The sequence below is a fragment of the Lagopus leucura genome, unplaced genomic scaffold (genome assembly GCF_019238085.1).
Source record: "Lagopus leucura isolate 7727_CA_CO unplaced genomic scaffold, USGS_WTPT01 Super-Scaffold_73, whole genome shotgun sequence".
Lineage (NCBI taxonomy): Eukaryota > Metazoa > Chordata > Aves > Galliformes > Phasianidae > Lagopus > Lagopus leucura.
The window spans coordinates 53,849,075-53,859,486 of NW_024962252.1; positions in this window are offsets into that span (position 1 = coordinate 53,849,075).

Sequence of the window (10,412 nt, forward strand, 5' to 3'; positions counted from 1 at the left end):
TAGGAATTGTATGAATTTTAGTGCTCCCTGGGTCCTAGATGCCTTAGGACCTGCACACATTATTCTGGATCTTGAAGTTGCTTATGATTGTTTTACTTTTCCAACCTTAATATAAAGAAAAGAAGATTGGAAAACATTTCACTATCATGTGAAAGCAGACTAATGCCAATCTAGGAAATATTTAGGTACTTTACTCCTGAATGCTTAGCATAATTACTCTCCTGATGAAATGCCACGTGTGCGTAATAATGGCAATGCTGTCGTGTAAAGCTTTCAGTGTTGAAGAACAGCTAAAAAGAGGAATTGATGAGCCTACTCCGTTAAACTCTGTGTAGACAGGGATAGCCATACCTAAAGGAATATCCTCAAGGATATCAACTATGCAGGGAGAGGGCCTGCAACAGTAGGCAGGTACTAATTTAATACTCTATCTTCTAAATCTATTTGATTCACTACTTGCAAACTCAAGGCACAGTGTTTGAACTCAGCACTGCCTTTTCCCTGCTTGTTGCCCACATGTGTGACTTGATTTTAATGTAGCGATGCTCACAGCTTGGGGAACGAGAGCCTTATGTTTGCACTTGTCAATTAAAGTTGAAACGAAGGAGTATTTTGCTTATCATTTTTTTTTTTTTCACTGCAGATTTTTTTCAATTTGCTGCTACATAATAAGATAGGACCTGCTGGTTCCTAAAAACAAGTTAATTCTTCTTGGGACTATTATTAATAGTAAACTGAGTAATTTGGAGCCAGGAAGAATCAAAGAGTGGTTTGAGTGAGAAACGCTTTCCACTGTCTGGCAATGCAGTTTTGGGAGTTCTGTTTTAAAATTAGCTAATTCTCTTCCATTGCTTGCTGTAGCTACCACTAAGGAAGGATACCTCATGCTTTATGCTTTCTTCTGAAAGGTGTGAGGCATGGTTGGATTTTTTCAACTCTCAGTGCAGCCAGTTTCAATTAAGAAGGAATTGGGATCTTTGTAAAAAGTTTCAGTTTAGCTGTCCAGGCCAAGCAGACAGAGCACCACAGAGGGGTGTTTCCTATGAAGTGAGCTCATCTCTACAGCTGCACAGAAAGAAGTGCACCTTCTCTTCCCCCAGCATCCTACATGCTCCCACTTGTTGCCTCATGTTGCTCTGCTCATTTCTTAGCACCTCTGTTAACTCAGTAGTGTCAGGCAGCAAGGAACAGACCCAACAAGATGGATAACTTTCTATGGCAATACTGAGTAACATTGGCTTATAGAGAAGTTCAGTAGCTGCCAGAGCTATTACAAGGGAGGAAGATATATTGTGTGGGCAGGCAAAGAAGGAAGAGGGAGCTGAATAAGTGGGAGAAAAGAAGGGGATCTCTTCCTCATAGAAGGAGAGCACTGTCTTGATGCTGCTTCCCACAAAACTTTACTTTCACCAAGTGATGGTTTTGTTTTTCTTTTACTTTGCAACATGTGGTTGTGAAAACAACATGAGGCACCAAATTCCAAGTGAGATTTAATCTGATCTCAGCCTGTGCTTTTACTTTCCCTGCTTCACACAGAACCAAGTGTTTCTGCTACCTCTTTTATTTCTGGATATGTAAGCCAAAATCCTACAAAAACTAGAGCTGTTTCCTTAGGATCTTTCCTTGCATACTTGCTGCAGGAATTCTGATATGAGGGGAATTCTGATATGCAGGCAAGTGAGAGAAACCTTCTGTTGTAGCACAAAATATGTAATAGTTTCTGAAGTTCTATAAAAAGAGAAATAAAATTTCTCATTATGATTCAGGTACTTGTTTTATATCAGCTTAAAAATAAAAATAAAAATACTGGGTTTTCCTTGGCATTCAGACTTTCTCAGTGGGGTTGAAGATGAGATGTTTACCAGTGACAAAGAGAGGACATGGCCATCTCATTCCATTCCTGGCTTCTCAATTGTCGTGTTTGATTATTTCATTTTTTGGAAAGGGGTTGTAATTCTTCTGACGTTATCATAGGCTGGAAGTAAGTAAGTACTTACTGCTAGCTATCAAGGGGAAAATACCTATATTATCATTTTGTGTTCAAGAAATATTTTAGTTGTTGCTACTAGAGGTATATAAAATTGTGTGATACAAACTCTGATAGCACATGGAATAATGCCCAAGGTAACAAGCTGCTCTTTTATTTTGATGTGGAAATGTACATCTTTCCTCTTCTCAATCCTGGGCAGACAGGTGCTTTTCTCTGGCAGACATGCGGGTTCTCTCTGCAGTGCCTTTGGGAAAATAGTTCTCAGCATTTTTTCTGATAGAGAAAACTGATCCCTCAGCACAGCCTGCTGGCTGTCAGTGAGATAGCAAGCAAAATATAAATGTGCACAATTACACGTGAGAGGGGAAGTGATTGTATTACTGCTGTAGGTGTAATGGTCTCGCTTTCCTGTAGAACAAGTTCTAGATGAGGTGAAAGTGATTACTGCAGGTGGGAAAGTGGAGATGCTGTCTGGCACACCAGCCCACTGTAGATCTGAGCTAATAGCAGTAAATTCAAGCAAAGTGCAGTCCAAAGGGGAAAATGTTCCATGCAGAAGTGGATGTCAGAAAGAGAGGGAAAATATTTCTGGGAGGGGAAAGGAAAGCAGTGTTCAGTGGATGATGTGCAGCATGATATGGTTTAGTGCTAGTGGTGGCAATGGTGATGAGGGGACGGTTGGACTAGATGATCTTGTAGGTCGTTTCCAACTTTGTGATTCTATGATTCTATGATTCTGTGAAATGATTGCATTTAGAATGGGAGACAAAACCTGTCATCAAATTCATATCTTAGTGTGGATGATTTTTATTATCTAGTTATTTAACATCAATGAATTTCAGCTAGTTCTGTAGACCACCCTAAAAAATCAGAGTTGAAAAGTCATAGGTTGTTTTGTCAAAAATATTCATATGGTGATGTTAAGGACAATGGCATGTAATATCTGTGCAGTCTCATAAAATCCAAAACCACAGCCGTGATGATATGGCACACAAAGACAGATTAAAATTTAGAGGAATCTCCACTTGTCATTGTCCTTGCAAAGGAAACCATCTTCCAATCATCTACTGGATTATTTGTGTTCTTACACATCTGCTGCTAAAGTATAGGGTACATTTCTAAGGTGTGCATTTTCTTAACTCCTATTTATATTACAGGCAGTAAATTCTTGGCTAGCACTTAAGTTCATAAATTATAGCACTGGTGAAAATGGCCCAGGTGGTGGTGTTCTTTTCTGTGTGATTTGAGAATTTCACTCTACAAATGCCAGAAGGATGAATAGCATACGGAATGTAAAAGTAAAATTCCGTATTGCTGTAAAACACAAATATCACCTTTCCAGATTGATGTGATATTTCAGCAAGAGCGTTATTTATTTGCTGTGAAATTATTTATTCTAGTAAACTCGCTGATGACAAATTGAAGAATTGCAGGTAGCTACACCTTATGTGTTGGTTCCAAAATGGGTTTCTAATACAAGAAAAAAAATGAATTATGATGCTGACACTGGCTGGAAGAAGCAGGTGAGAGTACTCAGGGCTGAGGCAGCAAGAAAACATCTGCACTTTGGAGGCAAAAATGTCTTGAAAATGGGGGCAGATATCCCACTTATTAAACAAAGAACCCTTTCTTTATTCTTGGGGATTCAGAGGAGTGATGAAGATAGAATTTGTGTGGCAGCACTAGCCATACAAAACTTTGAGCATGAAATAACTCCTGGGAACAAAGTCCAGATATAGAAATATATCAGGTACCTCATGTTGGTTGGTTTTGGTGACAGTTTTAAAGTTAAGATGAGAATGTTTGAGTGAATACTGGATGTATAAGACGTTACAGACATCAGAGATCACTGCATCGTGCACCTATCTTTGCTTTGCTTCTAGCAAAACCTGGTATCTACTAAGAAGGTATTTGAATGCAGGCTTACAAAATATCAGGATTCAGGAGAAAAATAATTTAGGATCTCTATTATAGGTCATCCATGACCAAATGGGTTCAATTCCAGGTAGGAGGTCCAGAGTAGACTGAAATTTGTCCCTGTGGTTGGTTTTGGTTTGGCATAATGAGAGCTAAAGGTGCAGATTATTATCTGTATCTTTATCTGTATTATTATCCTCTTAATACCCTTCTTATCCTTGATCTATATTATTATCCTATGACAAAGCTTAGAGGGTAGTTTGAATGTACATTTGAGGTACCTAACTTGTTTTCCATTCACAGATGATAATATGATTTTGATTAAATCACTCCTATCCAGTGATTCAACCCCATTTGTAACATGATGATAAGTGCTTACTGCTGAGAGCTGCTTTGTGAATTAATTCCAGCATTCCGCTCTACTAATCAAACAGGTGATGACATGGGGTTGCCAATGTAGACTGTGACAGTCAATGATAACATTGTATTTTTCATATCTTGAGGACTGATGATTTGCTGGGGGAAAGGTGTCTACTGCAAGAGGAAAGATAGAGATTTCCTCTTCAAGCATCCCTTCTGTCAAGAGGAATTTCATCCTAGACATGATGATAACCACCGTTTACTATCTGAAGAGTTAGAGTCCATAAACCAGATATTGCTTGAGTGACTTTGTCTCTTCTCAAGCCAAAATATAGCTGTGTGCAGTCGGAAATGCATTTGCACAAACCATGCAACCATATGAGTGTAAACTCCAGTCTCAGGAATACTTTGCTTACTTCACTGCAAATTTACATTTTGGGATTCAGGTTTTCTGGAAATAATCTACAACCACAGTGATCCAAGTACTCTTGGACCTTGGTAACCTTGGTTGTTTCTCTGCCCAAATGTAGGTTGCCTGCAGTCACAGTCCCCTTAGGGGTGTTTCTGTTCCTCTTGCTACTTGGCATTTACTGTTTTTTGAACAACAACAACAAAAAATTTAGGTATAGGGCCTGTGTTTTGAAAAAAATAATACAAAAATATTAGCTACAGTTATCCAGAGGCAATTCAATAATTTTACTGGTAACTCTCATCTAAGTTATTTGATTTTCTCAGAATTATGATATTAATGTTCTGCTGAGTTCTCTTGAGAGCCTTCTACTACAAGCTAACAAGCTTCCTTTCAATATCTGTTTTTTATAAAAAAAAAAAAAAAAACCTTTTACCTACATTATCTAGGATCAAACTGATTGCTCTTGTGGCAGACTGACAACCGATTGGAGAAAATAAGTTAAATACTATACTGTATTATATATGACATTGTCAACACTGAAGTCTGCAATCAAGAAAACAAGATGGACAATGTACCCTCCTTTGGTATGTAGCTTCTAATTTGACTCAATTATTTCTCCTGAACATCAAAATATTCTCTTTTTCAATCTGTTTCTTGCAAATAGAATAAAGGTGAAACTACTTGTACTTTCATATATTTTCACTGAATTTTAACCTAGTACAGAACCATAACTTTCAACTCCCCTCCTTGAGTTTTCTTCCAATTCTATATAACTGTTCAATGGGTCTGTGAACGTACATACTAAACCTTTTTACTGAATATTTGCTTTATGTAATAACATGAATTTCTTGTTAATAGAGAGGACAAGCATTGTCCATAAATGAATTCTGAACAGGAGGCCTTCTATTGCTGACACTGATAACTATAATCTCCCTCTCTGTTTATGGCCTCTGGAATAATACAGTTCATTACAGAGCAATAAGACTAATTTTTTTTTTTAAGTATTTGATATAGAATTTACATTGTCTTTTAATATTGCCATCATTATCCCTGTCATTGGAAATTCAGACGTGGGAAGGCTTTTTTTTGCTCCTAAACAAGCTATGCTGTAGAGGTAGCATAGACACTCTGTGTTCACTGTATAATGTGTATTTAGGAGAATTAGCAGCATAATTACACATTCACAGACACACTGTCTGTGTTTTTGTCTACTAGATGTGCTGCAGTGGAAGTTTTAAATTTGAATGTGAATAGCTAACTGAGGTGTTTTTTATTGAAATATATATCTTCTTACTATTTAATAGTAGGATAGTTTTAAAGAGATTGGAGAGTTTGTTTCAACTTCATGTTTAAACTCATGTTTGAATGCTCCTTGAATTTATCTGTGTATGTCTTAATGCACATAGATACCAAGGCATGGATTTGGGAACAAAAATATATGCTTAAGGAAGGTAACTGTGACACCTTCATAGATAACAGCAAATAATTAAATGAGTAGGAGCTACTGGGATTATGCCGGAAAAGTAAATAAAGCCCTTGGAGAATACGACTCTTGGAAGAACATTGCCCCCATACATGTATTTTTTCAGGAAGGACAGAGGTCAGTATATGAACACATTAATGAAATGACATGCATGTGTTTGGAACTTTGGTTCTCTTCACCAACACTGAAAAGATGGCTAGTTGGCAGTAAGTAATACATCATGAGTAGAAAATGTGAAAACTGTGCCTTGTATGGAGAATACTGAGAAATTAAAAATGTCTCGTTTAATTTCTTCAGAGAATTAGGAAGGTTTTGATATGATCTCTTTTTTTCCTAATGATGTTGAATGTCATCCTGATTCAGATGAAGTACCCAGCTGGTAAATGCTCTGGATTGCCTGAAGGAGCCTGCCTCTCTGCCTTGATTTTACTCAAGGGAAAAGATCAAATTAATCCCTGTAAGAACTGTATCTTACAAGCACAAACTTAAAAAAAAATTCCCATATGCATGGAAGTGGTTTCTAACAGCAGGCAGTCCTTGAACTCCCACAGAAATTGTCAGAACAGATAGGAAGTTAAGCACTGCCCAGTTCAAGTAGCTTCACTTTTAAAACATATGTAGCAGATATATGTTTTGAACCAAAGTATCATGGGGGTTTTTGAACTTTAAACTCATTAAATCAGGAACACCACCCCTCCCATCCCTAAAATAAAATATAAAATTAAAAGAAAGAAATTATCAAGACTACATCATGCACTTATTTTCATTACATTACACAGTGGTCTAGATTAAATCATCTAGCAGAGTGGTTACGTAAAAAGTTGTAACAGAAGATCATAGCATTTGTTTTTTGCCTTCAAATCTATGGATTGATGAATCTACCTGTAAGGGATGAGCAAAACCCTGTTAGAAAAATCTTCAGAGTATTTTTGTTTTAAAGAAATAGTACTAATAGCAGAAATATTTATATAATCACTGTAAAACTTCAGCAAATCTCTTACAGGTCCTGAATAAACATACATCAGGAGTATGAAATAACTTAGAAGTGCGTTGGGGAAAAAAGACAAAACAAACAAACAAAGAAACAAAAAACAAAACAAAATGAAAAGTAACAAAACAAAACCACAGAAACCCACAGAAGAACCAGAGCACTGTATGGAAATTCAGTGAAATCAGAAATACCTACAATTGAATAAAACCCATCATAGAAATTTTCAGAAGTCATGTAGGGGGTTACCTCCACAGGCTGCTGTAATAAGCTTCTCCCTCTCCTCCAATACTCCCTATGTTCTCCCTGCTTTTTTCTTTAAAATTTCTGCCTTTGCTTTGTAGTTGCTGTATTACCTCCTGTCTGGTGAAAACTCAGTTACCCTACTGCTCTTTATTGCCCAAAATAACAACAATCTTCTGCTTATTGCATAATTTTTTTTTTTTTTCCATTTGTGCTCCTTTCTAGATTATTCTTCTTAAATGCATAGTTTCTTCTAGTGTAACTGATGTTTATTTTTGGGATTTTGATAAGTGAAAAGAGAAGTATTGTTTTTCCCTTTGTAACGATGATGAAAATAATAGTGAAGTAAAACATTATCTAAGAAGTATCGTACAGCAAAAGGTACTGTAAACATTCAATAATATACTTTTATTTAAGCATCTATGGGTATATGCAAATTTGTGTGCACTCCAGAAAAGGATGTTGAATTAGAGTGATTAATTGGAGTAATGTACAATAAATGTCTGTCTTTTATCTTCATGCTACATTTATAGTTCTCACAAAGGCAGCATTTAGGGATTTAACTTGCCATTTCACATCACCCCAAAACTGCATTTGTTTCTGAGAAATTAATTTGATGTTGAGTGCAGAAGCTGAATGCAGATCTACGTGCATAGTTGTGCTGATCCTTACTGTGAAGTATAACAGAGAGAGTAGGAATAGGGGATGGCTGTAAAGATTCCTGTGCTTAGAAAAGTATCAGGTCCTGCTCTTAATTTGATGAGTTATTTTGCTGTGGCCTTTTGGGGACTGTATGTGGCTCTACATCTCAGTGGTCAGCTATATCTTATTGGGGATCTGTGCAGTGTTCTTACACTGTACCTAGGATCATAAATAGAATTAGCCCTGCTGTCTGTCTGAGATGTGAACAGTGATCAGGGAAGCTCTAAGTTGGTATTGTGAGTTTTCATTTTTCTTCCTTGCAGACAAAATTGCAGTAAGATTGAAGGCTGGCTGAGTTGCCAGTACTGTCCATCACAGTTCAGGTCAGCCTCTACAGTTCAGACACAGTGAACTTACTTATTATGAATGTCTTCTACATCCAAATATGTCACTGGGAAGTGAACATACTCTGGTATGTTCACATTACCTCCCAGTCTTTTCCTGACATCAGCATGTGTTCTGCTAATCTCAATTGTTTTGTGGCTTGATGGTGTCTATGAGACAAGTGGAACATGGGGTTTGATGCAGTTTTGCTTTGGGATTGCTTTGGGATTCTGTTGCCTTGTGTAATTGGGCTAGTAGGACTACTGGTGGCAGCAGATACATTCCTTGAGGACAACAGGGTTTTTGAGGGACTTGCATAGGCTGGGAACAGGCTGAGAGCAGCTGCTGGCTTGCTTTAGCTCACTTGTACTCATCAAGAAATTTGTATGCATAAGGGACATACAGAAGGGCCGTTAATTTTGAAGATTTATTTGCTTTCTTCTATATATAAAACTTCACTGAGGTCCTCTGTGCTGTACTATGCATTCTGTGTGTATGCATTACAGAATCATAGGAATGGATATGTATGCCTGTTATTAAAAAGAAATGAACTATCTGCATGTTCTCCTTTTTTAGGTAGGTGTTCTTTAATGCAGTCAGATAATCAAAAACCTCCAAGGTGATTTGTTGGTATTGGTTGATAGATAGCACAGCATTTTCTAGAGCTGAGCTATTAAAAAAGGGCATGATGATCAATGTATACTGTGATGTGAATATAGTATGTGCAAGTACACAAGAAACACAAACATTTTTATTAAAGGATTACAATGAAAATATACAGATTGTGTAACAACTTGATACTTTCTCCGCAGCGAACATCCATGTCTTTTGATAAACAAACAGAGCATTTAACTTATTTTTGCTAATGTTCTACTAATAAAATTTGCTTCCTCATATCCTCAGACCATTATGCCTACAATACAACATTAGTCCTACTAAAGATATTTGCAGTCAGGTTGCTCAATTAATTATTGGACTGTAGAAGCCTAAAATATCTTTTCAAATTTTAGGCTGTTAGCAAATCAAGGGATTTTACCCATGAGCTTTGTTACGTTCCTAGTACAGAAATGATGTTTTCAGCTCATTATGCAAATTCTGTAACAGCTAAGGTACTTCAAACTAGACATTAAACTATGACCTTAGTTTTCTTCTTGATTTACTGCTGAAGGCTTTTGCAATACTTGTTCACTGTATTTCAGCTTGTTGTATGTTAGCATGATAGATGTTCAGATCTTGCTAGAATCAGTGCTGTTGGACAGCTCTACTTAACTTGCATTTCTTCTTTAGTTTATGTTCTTCTTGTTAGTTCAATAATACTGCTGTGTAGTGCAAAATAACACATCCAATTTTTTTTCAAGTTCCTATCCCATGCTTTTTTATAAGTTAGATGATGACAGATCTGGTTTAAACTTTAATGATGACCATGAGGAAATCTTGCTAGACTAATACAAAATTAAATATGGAATCTCTATGACAGCATGGCAAAATTTTCAACAGAAAATGGAAAAAAGGCACTTCTGCTATGAGTAGTTTCATATTATGCTGATATACATATTTAGCCACATCACACTCATGAAACAAGAATAGTATTACTTCAATTTACAACACACAAGGATTTGGCTTTCAGTCTTTATTACATAGTCCAAGGCAGAGACAAATGATTTTCCACTAAAAGTATATTCAGTTACACAGATTTTAACAGTGAAAGTAAGAAATAAATAAGAAATAAAATGAAGAAAACCCTGTTCCATAGAACTGTATTTTAGAGTACACTTTAGTATACTGTCCCCCCCTCCCCCCCCACTTAACTACTGATGGTTTATTTATAAGCAAGTAACAAACAATGGCTAGAAAATACTATTGCACCACAAGTTATCTACACTGATATCTCTATTTTTCATACTAAAACCTAGACAGGATGACATTTACTAGGATGATATTTACTCCAGTATGATGTTTCTTTCATAAATCTTCATGTGTTTTACTAACTAAC